This window comes from Stylophora pistillata, chromosome 13 (genome assembly GCF_964205215.1).
Source record: "Stylophora pistillata chromosome 13, jaStyPist1.2, whole genome shotgun sequence".
Lineage (NCBI taxonomy): Eukaryota > Metazoa > Cnidaria > Anthozoa > Scleractinia > Pocilloporidae > Stylophora > Stylophora pistillata.
In genome coordinates this window covers 9,308,029-9,325,233 of record NC_142531.1, presented here as the reverse complement: position 1 = coordinate 9,325,233, position 17,205 = coordinate 9,308,029, and the positions used below count along the sequence as shown (strand labels likewise).

At 37.2% G+C, this 17,205-nt stretch overlaps 1 long non-coding RNA gene across 4 annotated transcripts; it reads right to left on the bottom strand.

Moving 5' to 3' along the window:
- Nucleotides 1-10,794: 10,794 nt before the first annotated feature.
- LOC148717515 (uncharacterized) lies at nucleotides 10,795-17,013 on the bottom strand. 4 transcript variants are annotated; one of them, XR_015994665.1, is made up of 6 exons: nucleotides 16,875-17,013; nucleotides 14,677-14,828; nucleotides 14,458-14,509; nucleotides 14,221-14,264; nucleotides 13,374-13,548; nucleotides 10,795-12,961 (listed from the first exon to the last, which is right to left on the bottom strand). It is a non-coding gene; the product is annotated as an uncharacterized LOC148717515 (long non-coding RNA). The 4 variants fall into 4 exon arrangements; XR_015994666.1 differs by lacking the exon at nucleotides 16,875-17,013 and having other exon boundaries at nucleotides 10,795-12,927; nucleotides 14,677-15,343; XR_015994667.1 differs by lacking the exon at nucleotides 16,875-17,013 and having other exon boundaries at nucleotides 14,725-15,271.
- Between the last annotated feature and the right edge of the window lie 192 nt (nucleotides 17,014-17,205).

Below are 17,205 nucleotides of genomic sequence, written 5' to 3'. Positions count from 1 at the left end.
TTTGAGTTTGGTGATTATAATTTATTAGGTAGAATAATTTTCTGAAAGTAGTTTCTGAGGCATTTGTATATTCCCCGATCCTTCAAATTCTCGAGCCTCCCGATAACTTTACCGAAAGCGGTTTCTTTACCCCAAGACGAACTGCACTGAATTCTTTGTCCGATTTTTTCGCAGCCTTTGATGACTTTGATTGATTTAACTTGCTCTTATGTTTATTAGAAGTTTAAGAAATCGGAATTCCACTGTACTCTTTATCGCCTTGTTCCTGGCCTCAAAAACTAAATTAACCTAAATTACGTAGTTACTATATTGCGAGGCTAAAACAGGCAAAAAATTACCAATCACATTATCTAGACCTCGCCATTGCCTCCACATCCTATCATCAAGGTACGACTGAAGGCAGTCACGTGCTATTGGCCCACACGGATTCTGCTTCTTGGGTGTGTACCCCTGCCAGAGAAAACCTGATTTTGAAAGCAATTGTTTAAGTTAAAAAGGCACTGGGGACACAATACTAAAACAATGAATTGAAAAAGAGTTGTCTTTATAATCGTAGGTCTGCAAACACAACAAGTAATAATAAAGGTTTTAATTAAAATATGCTGCTTTGAAAAGATAACAATTACAATAGGCGCTTTAGCGGCAAGCTTTTAAATCAAAAAGAAAGGATTCTGCTAGTGCTTAGAGACTCGAGCAAAAAAAAGATGCTGATAATATAAGGTCAGTCTTCAGTTTTCCTAAAGAAACGGAGTCCTCAAAATGAAGAGGGAAATGGGAGACTAAAATGGCACTGTAGTGACAAGATGCTAAAACAATGAATTGAAACAGACATGTCTTTATTAACATAGGTCTCCAAACACACAAAGTGATAACAACAAAGCTTTTAATTAACAATGAAAAGATAAATATTACAAAAGGCCCTTTAGCGGCAAACAGAATTGAAAGTATGCCGCCAAAGTGCGAATTGATAAAGGGTTCTGGAAGAGCCTTAGGACTCAAGCCCCCAAAAAAGAAATGATGCTAAAACAAAGATTCGTTTATTGAAAAATACTGTCTTCCAAAATAAAAGCTACAAAAGGCCCTTTAGAGGCAAAATCAATAAATTGAAAAAGGAGTCTGAAAGAGCCTTAATTAAGACTCAAGGAAAAAGAACTCAAGTGAGAAAGCACACTAGGTGAGAGTAACAAAGGCTTTGTGTATTAAAAAAATACTGTTTTCCAACACAAATTTATCTTACAAAAGGCACTTTAGCGGCACGCTGCAAGATCAATAAATTGAAAAGGATTTTGCTACAGCCTAAATACTCAAGGGAAAAGAACAGAAGTGTGGAAACACACGAGTTGATAGTAACAAAGGCTTTTTGTTTTAAAAACTACTGTTTTCAAAAGCAAATCTTACAAAAGGAACTTAGCGACACGCTGCAAAATCAATAACTCGGAAAAGGATGCTGCTATAACCTAAGGAAGTTTGCAGATCGACCTATTTGAAAGATTTGTTTATTTAAAATTACTGTCTTCTTTAGTGGCAAAATCAATAAATTGAAAAAGGATTCTGCCAAAGCTTAAAGACTCAAGGAAAAAGAACTTAAGTGAGAAAACACAATGGGTCATAGTAACAAAGGCTTTGTGCATTCAAAATACTGTTTTCCAACAAAAATTAATCATACAAAAGGCACTTTAGCGGCACGCTGCAAGATCAATACATTGAAACTGAAGGATTCTGCTAGAGCCTAAAGACTCAAGGAAAAGGAACTCAAGTGAGAAAAAACAATAGGTGATAGTGACAAAAACTTTGTGTATAAAATACTGTTTTGCGAAACAAATCTTACAAAAGGCAATTTAGCGGCATGCTGCAAGATCAATAAATTGAAAAAGGACTCCTCCAGAGCCTTAATACTCAAGAGACGAGAACACAAGTGTGAAAACACAATAGTTGATACATACCTACATACATACATAGATAATTTATTTGGTAACGCAGGTTGGTTACTGGCAGCATTAAGCTGATGTGGACCTGCGACAAATCTAGCCTCTATTTAAGTAAAGTAATTAAAAAAAAAGTAGAAAAATCCTAGCATAAATTAAAATGTGAGTAGTGATTCAAACTGGTTTATAATCCTAGCATAAATTTCAATAGAGGTAGTAAGATAAAATTCCTAAAGATATTTACAATTTACCAAATCCTTGTTGCCAACAAGAGCAGTTTGATTAAAAGATATCTTTTCAATAATTGTTGAAAGAGAACGGAGTTTGTTCTTAAATCTCTTATTATCCTCTACGTTCTTAACTGAACGAGGCAAAGAATTCCACGCTATTGCAGACCTATGTCTAAAAGACAGTCTTCCAACATCAGAGTTTGGTAGCTCCAGAGTTAGTTTTAAATTGTCCCTCATATTTCGTGTATTTGGACTTTTCCTAATAATTGTTACAACCTGCTCAGGATTGATCCCATAAAAAGCTTTGTGTGTCAGAGAAAGGAGCCTCATCTTATAGAAATAACTTATGGATTTCTAAGAAGACGGTATCACTGATTGGGAATTAGTACCTCCGTGTTGTTTGAAGATAACCTTGGCAGCCCTCAGGTGAATTTTCTCTAAAACACCTAACTTTGCTTACCCCATACAAAAAATTCCAGAAGTGATGCTTGGTAAAATTCCCTTAAAATATATGGACTCCAAGATATGAGAGAGAGGGCTTTTGAACCTGCGCAGTTGCTTTACCTTCTTGACCATAGACATTGATAGATCTTTGATGTGGGGTCCAAGCTTAACTTCTTGTAAATCATAAACCCAAGATAGTATGACTTGTTGACAAAGTTAATGGCATGACCAACCAGTTTGACTGGTCTTAAAGGACCAATGAAAGCATTACGGGTAAGAAGCATAACCTCAGTTTTATCGGGATGAATTGTTAAACGTTCCTGTTACACCACTTAGCTATATCAGTTAAATAAGTTTGGATCTTAAGGCTGACATCATCAATGGAATTGCCTATACAATATAGAGTTGTGTCATCAGTAAACATTTCCATCTTTCCACAACTAGGCACTTCAGGCAGATCATCGACGTAAATACTAAAAAGCATGGGGCCAAGTACTGTGCTTGGGGTACGCCAAAATTGACGGTCACTTCATTAGATCTTTGCCCCTTAAGCTCAACAAACTGTATTCTCTCAGATAAGTAATTTTCAATCAGATTGTTTTGGTTCCCTGATATTCTACAGGCTTGGAGTTTGAGGGCCATCGTGTTATGACAAATGTAATCAAATGCCTTTTTAAAGTCTATAAACAGTACTCCCACAGTTTTGTTTTTATCCAGTTCGTGTCTCCAAACTTCGGTCAGGTGCAGCATTAAGAGTTCTGTTGACCTGCCAGTTTTGAAAATCCACTGGATTTTGTTGGACTTGTTAAAATGGCAGTCAATGGAATCTCCTGTTATGCCCTCGTACACTTTGCTAGGAATAAGCAATAGAGAAATAGGCCTAAAGTCACCTCTTTTAGAGCTATGTAACTTTTTGGGTACAGCTTTCCCTTTACTCAGCTTCCATCGAGGAAGGTAAATTGGGGATTTTAAACTTACTTCCATCACATAAGACAGGCCAACTGCTACAGCATCTCCTTCAAGTTTGAGTCCCCTTGAGGTAATGTTGTAAGGGCCACATTCTTTTCCAGGCTTAACTCTTTTATCGATAACCCTTTTAATCTTGTGGACATTAAGTTGTACTGGCTCAATAGTAGGTGTAATTTGGTAAATGTGCTGATGTTTATTACCACTGGTATCTGTTAGAATATCATTTGCAAGCCTCTCACCAACTTTAGAGAAGAAGTCATTGAAACTGTCAGCCTTGTGTTTAAAATTTATTGTAATAATTCCATCCTCATTTTTAATTGCACTCACATTGCCTTTTGATTTGCCTTGCATTTCACCGGCGTACCAACCTCCAAAAGTCACCTGAGCTCTTTGCACTTTAAAATTTAACTTTCCGATATTCAGCTTCAGCTTCTCTCGTGATCTTAGTTACAAGATTACGTTTTTTGCTATACCGTTTCCATGCATCTGTATCACTTGGGTTCCTTTGCTTTTCTTAACAAGACATATCTCCTATTCATCTCCTTGATGATATTGCTATTCATTCACTTCAGTCCATTGGTGCGAACCTTTACTTTACAAGATTTTAAACGCTCATTCATTATGTATTTATACAAATACTCACAGGCCCAAGCAACATAATCCACATCATCAAAAGTTCCACAAATACTCCAGGGTGATGTATCGAGGTCCTGTCTGAGATGGTCAGAGTTAAGGCTCTTAAAATAAGTCACTTATTTAATCACAGGAATTGACTTTTGCCTTCGCAAATTCACCAAAGCATATTCAAGATGGAGATCAGAAATCCCTGGGTCATGACCGCTTGCAAGTTTCACCTTGGATTTGTTGGATGTAAAGATCAGGTCTATGGTTGTGTTTGAAGATTCCGTAATCCTACTCGGTTCTTCAATCACATTCTCTAAACCAAAATGTGTAGCCACTTTTAACAAGCGCTTCCCCATACTTTTTTGATATTGGAGTCAAAGTCATCCATGATCATAATGTTGAATATTTTCAACCAAAGATCGTCCAAGATTGCTTGGAGCTTGTAGAAGAACTTACCGTGGGTTGGAGGACTGTAGAAGGTTCTTGTAGAAGGCACTTCAGCCACACGCGATCGGAAAAGGATGCTGCTATAACCTAAAGATTTAGGAGAAAAGAAAACAGATCTGCAAACACATTACGTTATACTAACAAATGCTATTAAAGCTAAACCCCAACGTTGTTTTTAATCTGTGCCACGAAAGAAATAATAATAATGATAGCATGAAATAGAGCTTCACGACTTCTTTTAGTTGTTAAACTATAAAATGAAACGTACTGTGTTAATAATAAACGAAGGAAAGAAAGATGAACGAAAACTGAAAGAAAGCTGAATCACTCAAATATACCTAAACTGTGGAAAAAAGAAAAAAAAAGGGCGAAGTGTTAGTGACCACCCAAAAATCCAGTTTCGATGCCGGGCTATTTCTCGTTCGCATTCTTTTCGCTTTTTTTTTTTAATAAAAAGATGGAATGTCTACGAAAGGCAGACTATAATTTTTTCTTTAACTGATAAGAACTCTCATTGATCTTGTTATTTTCTAGTTTTTTCTTTCTTGTCTTTTTCGTATGGCGCGAACCACATAATCTCTGGAATTTTAGGAAATTTGCAGTTCGACCAGAATATGGTGTTTCATTCTTTTTCTCTTTCTTACTCTCCTTTCTTTCTCCCTTTTTTCTTTATTTATTTCCTCGAAAACTTCCCGAGTTCACAAATTAAACTCGACAATTTTTCCAGAACATGACCGCTCTCGCTCGCCCCAGGCTCCCTCCCAAATCGAGGCACGATTGGAAAATCGAGGCTCGATTGGAAAATCGAGGCTCGATTGCAAAATCGAGGCACGATTGCAAAATCGAGGCTCGATTGCAAAATCGAGGCACGATTGAAAAATCGAGGCTCGATTGGAAAAACGAGGCTCGTATGTCGAAGCTTGGCAAAACGAGGAATCGTGGTCGTTTTTGATCAGGTGCTTTTGGGCTCGTTTCCCGGAAACCGTGAATGATCCAACAGATGGATGAGATAGAAACAATGGTCAGCCATCCTGACTATTCCTGTTTCCCAATTCAAGTTTTGACAATCAAGCACTTCTAAACCCTACATGCAATACTTACTGTTCCCAGAGGTGCTGATATTCATGATTGTAGGAGGGTCCTGAGGGGAAATGCCAGTGCCATCATGGCGTGGAGTGATGCGATGAAGAAGGTCGACTCTAATGTCACCCAAAGCTTCTGCACCAAAGTTCTGTTAAATTTAATTCAGAAATTTAAAAATAAGGATACTAAGAGTTGATTTTATTTGACTTCATTGTCAGGAGAGAACCTTGTTCAAAAACATTGTCTGATTCATGTTTTACTATCTTGATATGATTCATTTGGCTAACCATGCCATGTGTTCACATTAACTGGTTGTTATAGTAGCTTATTGCTGAAGAATAGATTTGTATAACATTTACAGAAAAATCCAGGCCCAGTTGTTGGCACATGAGAGTTACATAACACTGTTTACTGCACACACTCTCTCCTGGAGGATAAGTGTCCCTGTAATAGTGATAGTAGGTAAAGTCTGTTTACGAGCCTAGTGGCCCATTAGGCCGGTGCTTAACTCCGCCGTTTCTGTAGCATGAAGTGGACTAGGAGTATCTCTACTCCCCCCTGGATGGGATGCCAGTCCATTGCAGGGTTACCCCCAGCCTTAAATTGCTTAAAGAAACAAAAAGACGGGCCAAAACCAAAACGGGGTAAGAGGCTTTGCAGAAAGGTGCAATTAACGCGATCGAAGGCTTTCTCTTGATCTAAACTGAGCAGAATGCCGGTTTCATTCGTGCGGTCGATGTAATCTAAGATATCTCTAAGTAAATGTAAATTTGAAGTAATTTTGCGTCCGGGCACAGAGCAAGTTTGATCAGGATCAACTATATATTCCAGAACTTTAGAGAGTCGAAGAGAGAGAACTTTTGAACATAACTTATAATCAACGTTTAAGAGGGAAATCGGACGCCAATTTTTCAGATTCTTACGATCTCCTTTCTTAAAAATAACGCGTGTGTTGCTCATCTTCATGGAATCACACATCTCTCCGGTTTGGTAGCATGCATTTAAGACTCGACATAAATGTGGAGCTAAACGATCCCAAAATCTAGCGTAGAATTCAATCGAAAGGCTATTAGGGCCAGGTGATTTATTCCTATTCATATTTTTCATAGCGAGAGTAAGTTCGTCAAGCGTGATCTCGCCTTCACAAGACGACGCCTGATCAAAAGTTAATTTCCGTGATAGAGAAGATAAAAGATCTTCTTGAAGAGCAGCATCTATCGGTTCTTCGGAAAAGAGCTGAGTGTAGAAATCGATATGAGCTTTTTCAATCTCCTCTTGGGAGGAGACTTCAATACCGGCAGAATCATAAACCGAAGAGATGTGGGATCGTTGAGCTTTAATTCTTTGTAAATTAAAAAAATACCGACTGGGGCGTTCGCCTTCCTCTAGCCATTCTGCTCTACTACGAATAATGATTCCTTCGACTTGTTTAGTTCGAAGGGCTTTCAAGCGACATTCGGTGTCAGAAATTAAAGGGATAACGGAATTGTCTCCGTCAACTAAACGTTGACGAAGACGGATCAATTTGTTCGTCAAAATCACCTGGTCTCTTTGCAATTGTCTTCGCTTTTTGCGGGAAAAGGAGATCGTTTCTTCTTTAATAGACTGTTTTAAAAACTCCCACCAATCTTGGAGACACGGAAAACAAGATAGAAAACGTACATGATCATCAATTAGTTTCTCTATAGTAGCGCAAAAATCCTTATCGTTTAAAAGAGAGTTGTTAAAACACCAAACTCCTGGACCGCGTTTTACAGCGGTGGGAATATCAAAGGTAAGAAAAACAAAATCGTGGTCTGATATCGAACAAGGGCGAATGTCACACTTAACATTGGGTGACAATAAATCTTTTGAAATCAAAAACTTGTCAAGTCTACTCCCAATTGACCGTGTGGAATTAAACCACGTAAATTCTCTTGATCTTGGATGCAAATATCGCCAAACATCTGAAAGCGCGAAATCACTTTTTAAAAATTTGTAGTCTTTGTGTATAGAGATAGTTCCCCCAAATTTATCGAGAGCGTTGTCGTAACAATTAAAATCTCCTCCGATGATAGTTGCAGAGGAGGGAATGAAAAATTCATGAATCGAGACAAAAAAACTTTTCCGTTCGGTAGGATTGGTAGGAGCATAGATATGGACTAGATTGATATCAAAGTCGTTGCACCTGATCAAAACACTGACAGTACGACCTTGTGAGTCCTTCTTCCAAGATACGATTTCGTCTGAGCATTTGGAAGAAATCAAGGTGACGACACCACCCTGTTTCCCGGAGGCAGGGGACCAAAAACTACGACCCAGCCATCTACGGGATAGAGATTTGATAGTAGATTCAGAATGAATTAACGTTTCTTGTACAAAACAGACATCGCAGTTGGACTTGTCGATCAAATCAAACAAGAAATTGTAACAAAACTGTGACGTAAGAGATTTTGAGCGAGTTTGAGGCTGCATTCACTTCAAGCTTTGTGGGACCTGTGATCTCCGCCTCGACCAATCAAGGCGCGTTATAGAGGCTTCGAATGTCTGAGTTCTAAGAATTATTTACAGACTGGTTAGTTCTAAGAAAAGCTTGACCTTTGTATAACTCTAAATGAAATTGGCAAAATGTAATAGTTATAAATACTCTTTTTTTGTTAAAATCCTTTGTGAATGGAATGACCTGCCCGCCAATGTCGTTGAGATAGGTAACTCAACACGTTTCAAAAAAGCTCTTAAATTTTACATGCGTACTTCTCAGGTTTTTATCCATCTTAGATTTTATTATAAGCATACATTTTTAAATTTTCTTTCTTTGGAAGTTTATTTACATAGGGTTAACCCCTTAAATACAATACAATACAATACAATACTTTATTCAAGAGAAAGGAAAATAAAAATTGTAAAAGTATCTCTCGAAAGGGGATATTCTAGAGGTTAACCCTATATAAAAGATTCCCCGAATAAAAGATCAAAACATTATATACAGATAATTAAAAACTGTTTACCATCATCTCAATCAATATTCATGTAAATCTTTAGTCTGTTACGAAATAAAGTCAATGATCCTGCGTGTACAATATCTTTAGGCAAATTATTCCACATATTAACGATCCGTACAAAAAAAGAAAATTTGTAGCAATTTACGATAGCTATTTTTACGTAGAGCTTATAATCGTGATTGGCTCTAGTTCGATTACATTTAGTAAGTTCAAAAAAGTCCGAAAAATGAAGACTATCTATTTCCAGAACTATCTTGTAGCACTGGATCAGAGATAAAAACTCTCTTCGTTTCTCCAAAGTTTGCCAATTCAGTAGGCGGCAGCGGTCTTCATAGCTCATTTCTCCGCGTTTTTGCTTTAATGCCAACCGAGATGCCCTTCTTTGGACTTTTTCCAAGGATTCGATATCCTTCTTTTGGTAGGGGCTCCAGACGGGGACAACGTATTCGAGTATAGGTCTTACTAACGACTTAAAGAGGCAGGAAAACGCATAGCAATTATCGTTTCCAAGTGATCGCCTAATTATACCCAACACTTTGTTCGCCTTGTTTACTATGTAGGAAACGTGTTTACCCCAAGATAGATCGTAGTTTATTGTGACCCCTAGGTCCTTGGCGCTGTCGACAGATTTTAGTTGCGTACCAAGGGAATAACTAGGCTTGGATCTGTCTCTACTGTGCGTTACACTTCCTTTTTAGGATATTATTTGTGTTGTTTATTCTTTGATACCTTAAATAAAGTATGTATGTATGTATGTATTTATGTATGTATGTATGTATGTAGGTATGTATGTATGTATGTATGTATGTATGTAAATGATTGCGAAACTCAGACACAAAATATATTAGCTTTCCTTGAAAAATTTAAATCTTCGATATCAATTTCAACTAAAACAGCTTCCAGGTTACGCTACTGTTACTTTTCGCTTAAAAACCAAAACTGACTGATTATATGAGCTCGTACATTTTACCTGCTGTAACTGAACCCTTTAATTATCGCCATTCATCCGAGATGATTGATTGCGATGATTAAATAGGCATCCCTAAGAATGTGAGGCACATACGTGTGTGTTGTTAATGTGTCTTTAGGTTTTACCTTTCGCAAACTCGCCATCTGACAGTTTGTCGATTCTTTGTCCCCATCACGACAAGACCGCATTATAAAATCAATCAACATTATTGGTTACACTTCAATCAATTCGCATTTGAACTTGTACTCTTATGACAGAACTTCTTCCTTTTCTACGCAATGAAAATTTTTTTTATCGTTCAGATTTTCGGTCATTCCTATTTTTCTCGTACGGGGGATATCGACAACCAAAATCCTCTGACTTCCCCCGCCCACCCCCTCCAAGGCGATACAGAAGGACCAGTCCCTAAATATGAAATCAATGTTTATTTTGCTTTTTTCATCAACATTTTTCATAAAGGGTTCTACAATCCATCTATACGTGACCCTGCCGAGATGTAGTTAAGAGACAAACTGCGAAGTGTTTCAAAAGTGTCATTCATTGAGTGAATATGGGAAATACTTGTGATTAATCCTTTCATGATCATGATAGGGTCCCGAAAGGTTATTATCGGAATATATTGTCGTCAGGGGCTAGGTTTGGACGTTTTCTACGCGAGATTCGGGCCAAACGAAACTGAACTTCAACTTCCCAAACTTTTACTGAACTTTGCAATGTGATCAGCAACATCTGAGTCATTCATTCCACTCTCAGAGATCGATTTACACTTTCAGTTGTTCTTTCACGCTTTTATTAAGTTTATGTTTCTTTTTCAATGACAAATGCACAATCATAACAACTTTTCTTAGCTCTTCTGTGTTTTCTCTCCCTAACAAACTAGAAATTAAAGATTATAGATGAACGATAATTTTACACGAATCAAAACAAACAAACAAGAGACCCTAAAGTATCTTGACGAAGCTCCTTGAACGTTAAACACATAATTTTTTAAGTACAGATTTTCTGAAGTAAAGAAAATTTGGTAAAAACCACAATGAAAGAGATGCTTCCTTGCCATTTCAGTATATGTTGGGTAACATGTGCTCTACAATGTATCATTCTAACCAGGACACTCAACTACATTGAAGGAAAAAGAGTTTAATAGTCTATAAAAGCCACTCCACAGTTGAATTGATTACAACAACTTTTACAACAAAGACAGAATTTCTTTTGAGAACTATTTACTGAAATTTATACATCCGTGTTTTAAATATACAAAATAGGATATGGCGTATCTGACAGCGATTTTTCTGAGAATCTTTTTTACAAATGTATATGCAGACATTACCATAGAGATGATAATCCAAAAGGACTAAAAAAAATCATGTTACATTATACCATGTCACTTAAGCAAATCTTTGGAAATTTCCATGGACATTTCTGGATCGATTAGAACGTTAATGAACATTTACATTTTACCATGTCCATAGAAGATCTATGGAAATTTCCATGTACACGTCAAGATCGATTAGAGCTGAACATGTTACATTTTACCATGTTAGTAGAAGGTCTATGGAAATTTCCATGCACATGTCTAGATCGATTACAGATAAATATCTTACATTATACCATGTTAATGGAAGGTCTATGGAAATTTCCATGCACATGTCTAGATCGATAAGAGCTGAACATCTCACATTGTACCATCTTAATGGAAGGTCTATGGAAATTTCCATGCACATGTGTAGATCGATTAGAGCTGAACATCTTACATTACACCATGTTAATGGAAGGTCTCTGGAAATTTCCACCATGTCAGGATCAATTATAACCGTACATCTTAAATTTTGCTGTGTTAATGGAAGGTCTATGGAAATTTCCATGCACATGTGTAGATTGATTAGAGCTGAACATCTTACATTATACCATGTTAATGGAAGGTCTACGGAAATCTCCACCATGTCAGGATCAATTATAACCGTACATCTTAAATTTTGCTGTGTTAATGGAAGGTCTATGGAAATTTCCATGCACATGTCTAGATTGATGAGAGCTGAACATCCTTACACTATACCATCTTAATGGAAGGTCTATGAAAATTTCCATGCACATGTCTCGATCGATTACAGCTGAATATCTTTCATTATACCATGTTAATGGAAGGTCTTATGGAAATTTCCATGCACATGTCTAGATCGATTAGAGCTGAACATCTTACATTATACCACGTTAATGGAAGGTCTATGGAAATTTCCACCATGTCAGGATCAATTATAACTGTACATCTTAAATTTTGCTGTGTTAATGGAAGGTCTATGGAAATTTCCATGCACATGTCTAGATTGATGAGAGCTGAACATCCTTACATTATACCATCTTAATGGAAGGTCTATGAAAATTTCCATGCACAAGTCTCGATCAATTACAGCTGAATATCTTACATTATACCATGTTAATGGGAGGTCTATGGAAATTTCCATGCACATGTCAAGATCGATTAGAGCTGAACATGTTACATTTTACCATGTCAGTGGAAGGTCTATGGAAATTTCCATGCACACTTCTAGATCGATTACAGCTGAATATCTTACATTATACCATGTTAATGGAAGGTCTATGGAAATTTCCATGCACATGTCTGGATCGATTAGAGCTGAACATCTCACATTGTACCATGTTAATGGAAGGTCTATGTAAATTTCCATGCACATGTGTAGATCTATTTATAGCTGAATATCTTACATTTACCATGTTAATGGAAGGTCTATGGAAATTTCCATGCACATGCCTAGATCGATTAGAGCTGAACATCTTACATTTTACCATGTTAGTAGAAGGTCTATAAAAATTTTCATGCACGTGTGTGAGTCGATTGCAACTGAATATCTAAGATACGTCATTTTATCATACAGAAGATCTATGGAAATTTCCATGCACATTGTTTGGATCGATCTTGACTGAAAAATTCTTTCATTTGAGCCATGTTGCTGGAATATCCACGGAAATTTCCATGCACATTGTGTGAATTGATCATAGCTGAACATCTTAAATCTTGCCATGTCAATGGAAGATCTATGGAAATTTCCATGCACAAGTGTGAATTGATTATAACTGAAAATCTTATATTTTACCATTCTACTGGAAGATCTATGGAAATTTCCATTCACAAGTGTGAGTCGATTATAACTGAAAATCTTATATTTTGACAATCTACTTTCCAAATTCTGACCTGAGCCGTTGATGCTCAAGCTTCTCTGCATCTGGAATAACATAATCTGGGGGGACATCAACATTTATTTCTGCATCAGCCTGACATATATAAAGAAAAGCAAGCTTAAAAACCTGTAGCAAAAACGCTTATTCCAGAAATTTAATATTTGAAGGACATGAACCAGACAGTAGAGAATGAAATGACCTCAACAATAAATAAGCTTCTAATTTAAGTAACTTACAGCTGTATACCATCAAGCTGTAACAGAGATCAGTTTGTGATTTTTCTAATAGTACTTGTCATTGTTACTAATATTATTGCTATTTACAATTATTATTATCATTATTGGTCTTGTATAATGCTAAGAATTAAAATGTAAGATCATCACACTCCATCTGAGCAAAACAGATATCTTCAGTGCATGAACAGAGTATAATTGTTAATGGAAAGTATTGTTGAGATTTTTTGTTTCTATTTATTCTCCATTGTACAGCAGATATTTCCACTTACTTTCACTACAGTTAACCACTGTTCTCAGTGGATGAGGGTTTACCGGTTTCCAGTTTTCCTTTTTGCCACTCCCCCAGTGAAATGGGCAACATCCCCTCCTTCACAGCAAAAACATGCTCAACCTCGGCAGCCTTTGGAGTTGGGGTGTAACAACTCTCAAAGGAGGTCACAAGCTCTATCAATTAACAAGAGAAAACATTTTAGGATATTGTATCCATCCATATTGTCAGGAGAGGATAAACATCAATCAATTGAAGGCTTAAAATATAACTACACGACTGTCTCAATAGTTATACAAATCTACTCTGCTCCTCTTGAATTTTATATATATTTTTTAATACAAATCCGTAATTAGTTAACTATAGATTTTCTCTTAGTTAACTAATTAATACATATACCTCTGTAAATAGCTCCTAGTCTTTTTTCTTTTTTAGTGTCCCCAAATTAGTAAGGGATTTTTCCCTAGCTTAGGATGGCTCTTCATGTAATGACAATTTCAATAAAGTTTTACTACTACTACCACTATTAGTACTGCTGCTGCTACTACTGCTGCTACTGAGGCTGCTACTACTACTACTACTACCACTACCACTACCACTACCACTACCACTACCACTACTACTACTACTACTACTACTACTACTACTACTACTACTACTACTACTACTACTGCTACTGCTACTGCTGCTGCTGCTGCTGCTGCTACTGCTACTGCTACTGCTACTGCTACTGCTACTGCTACTACTGCTACTGCTACTGCTACTGCTACTACTACTACTACTACTACTACTACTACTACTCATCTTCTAAGGTAGAAGTTTACTGATTGCATTCATCCTAACAGTACCTATAGAGGTTCTTGTGTCCTTCTTTACCAAAAATTCAGAAAGCCTGTAAGACACAATTTAATATGACTAACAATTAACAACAACATTTAGTATTTTGAAGCTGGCAATTAAGCATCCCAGCAGTGAAACTTTGACTGAAATCGGCAGCATTAATAAGATGGTTCTGCAATGTAACTATTCTCAAAGAGAGTTTTCCTCTCAACTGAATTCAATGAAAATGAAACTCTGATTCTTACTTGTTAAACATCTGGTCAGCAGCTTCATGAGTGTGTCCAAATTTAGTTTTACCTATAAAGACAAAAGTTAGATTTGAAGGAATTTTTTGTTCATGAATCACGTTATAAAAGGAATGGTTACAAATTCGTTTTATTTAATTTAGTCTGATTTATGATTTAGACTATATACGAGAAGAAGCTTGTTGGTGCAACTAAAGGACAACATAAGATGTACTGTACCTTTCATTTAGTTTGGCGTGCATCCATAGCCCATCAAGTACGATTTACCTTGTTTGCAGCGAGTTATTGCCTAGAAGATTCCCACGTATCATGCACATCTCTGCGAGATCCACGGCTTCTAAGCATTTCTCAGCACATCCAGATTTTGTTGCCTTAAATATACAGAAACCCACAGAATTGATGAATATTTCGTAACTTTGAGTCGATATTAGCCTAAATCTCAGACGGTCTGAATCCAGTTTCTCAAATATCTGTCAAAATCACGAGGGCGCCTTGTATCGTCAGAGAACCAGGCTAAACAATCGCCTTCGTGCCTTCATCTTGAAGTAAAGGACTGTAACTCGTAAACAACAAAACAGCGAACGGCGGAAACAAATCACCCAAGCAGCCTCTTTTCCTCTCTCTACAAAAAACGACCAAAACGTTTACTCTTCCCCACTTCTTCTGCTCTATATGGCATAGCCAGCAACAAAATAATATCGATTGATTGTTTTTTTTTTTTTTTTTTAAGTCGTTACGCTGTTGGCTGTTTTGGTGTTTACGTCCACGCTGTAATGGCTATTTCGAACCCAGTCTCTCCAATAAACGACACTAATAGTTTATAAGTTGCGCTACAGTCGAATTTAATTCAAGGTCGCACAAGCAATTAAATTCGACGATAGCGCGACGTCTAAAACGAATTAAATTCGTCTGGTGAATTAAATTCGTCCTTGACGGTTTATCCGTCTTGGTAAGACAGATAAAATATCGATAACGCGTCTTCAGTTTTAACGTCGCACCGAGAGTCGCGTATAATGAAATGCATGCATTTTCTTGATGTATTTCAATTTATTTCAAAATGACACCTCTGACCAGAGGCACTGCATTTGGGAAGAGAAATAAATTCAATCCAACTGATTTCGACGCATAAAACCACGCCACGATTTACGTCGAGGGAACGACGAATTCGTCTGAATTAAATTCGACCGTAGCGCGACGTATAAACTAGGCCTAAGGAATGCGTTACGATATGTCACTGCGGGAGTTCGTGATACTTCCTATCTAATTACCACAATTATCGCTTTGGATTTTAGAGCCTTTCCTTCTTTCAAAGAAGCAGCATGACACTTCTCGCGATCGCAACCTCCAGGTTTTTTCACTTTTCGAACTTTTCCTACGACAGATACGTCTCTCTTTGTTTACTAGGTTAGAAATATCAACTTATCCTTTTTTAATTTGGTTAAGATGACAGCTAAGAAGTATGATGAAACTTTCTAAATTGCAGACAATGTGTCTTTGTCAGATATTTTCAAATCAGAACTTGAAATATCTTACATTATAAGGTCAGGCACTCCTTCCACCTTGCCCGTACATAATATAGGCTTAAAATAAATGACTAAATAACAAAAATTACGTAAACTCGGCCCTTCTGTTACAATTCTTGTTTACAAAAAATTTATCAAATACATCGAAATGAAAACTGCCTTTTTTATTGATCCTCTAATTTCCCAATAGACGGTAGTTTATAGATTAGGGCGTCAAGATTGTTCCACTATCCTAGTTGCTGTATTATGGATTTATGACGCTCCACTTTGCAGTGCAAATCCAGCTCACTAATACGTGTTCTTCACAATGTTCACAATAAGCCTTTTTTACTTGCTTTGGATGCGCCGCCCAAAGCCCGATTGAATTCCCGGTCTTCCTCTACGTCTAAAGTCGGAAACTTGTCAAATTCTTTCAAAATGGGGCAAAACCTCCTGGACTGATCTTCAACTTTGATAAAATGAAGTTTTAGTTCTCTCATTTTTGCGCGTTTCCGGCGTTGGGTTTTTGAGGTCAGTTCGTTCCTATCTCGTTTTTCACTTTGGATTAGTCGGAAAAATTAACTTTTGGAATACACTGATATCCTTTTTTTTTTTTTTTCTTCAGCCACGTCCACGATTTTATCATCATTTTAAACACTGGAGGAGAAACACTTGGAGGAGCTCTTAATTGCTCCTTGGCTGCGTGAATAGGTATTGAATTGTACGGACGGTATAAGCTGGCAAACAGTTTTCCGGCTATTCATAACGAGATCTGTTACTTTGAGAACATCAAAGAATTCCTCTACTTTTCCCCCTATATCAACTGCAGTGTTTCTGAATTGAGAATTATTATCCTCAAACAGAAAGAAAAACGTTCTGTTTTTGAGGTTAGGGAAGAGCTGATTAGAAATTTACCTTCAAGGTTGCCGCTTTGCGCCTTGTTACCGCTGAGGCTTTCATTTTCAGAAAGGACCACATTGTCATCGTCCTCACAACCTGCAGCGCTAGAAGTTTCTACTTCTTACTCTTTGGAAGCTGTGTGCTCAGGCGAGAGTGGTGTTTCAGCTCTTGAAGAGTCTAACGATTCGGTAGTCGATCGAGGCTTCCCTTTTCCGTTTGGCAGGCTTGCTTGCTAAGAGACGTTGAAATACTTCCACGGCTGACTCTGCTATTCTCGTAGCTCGGCTCTCAAAGCTTTCTTCAGTAACTGATGTTTCTACCAAAGGTTCTTCGGCGAGACTTGAAG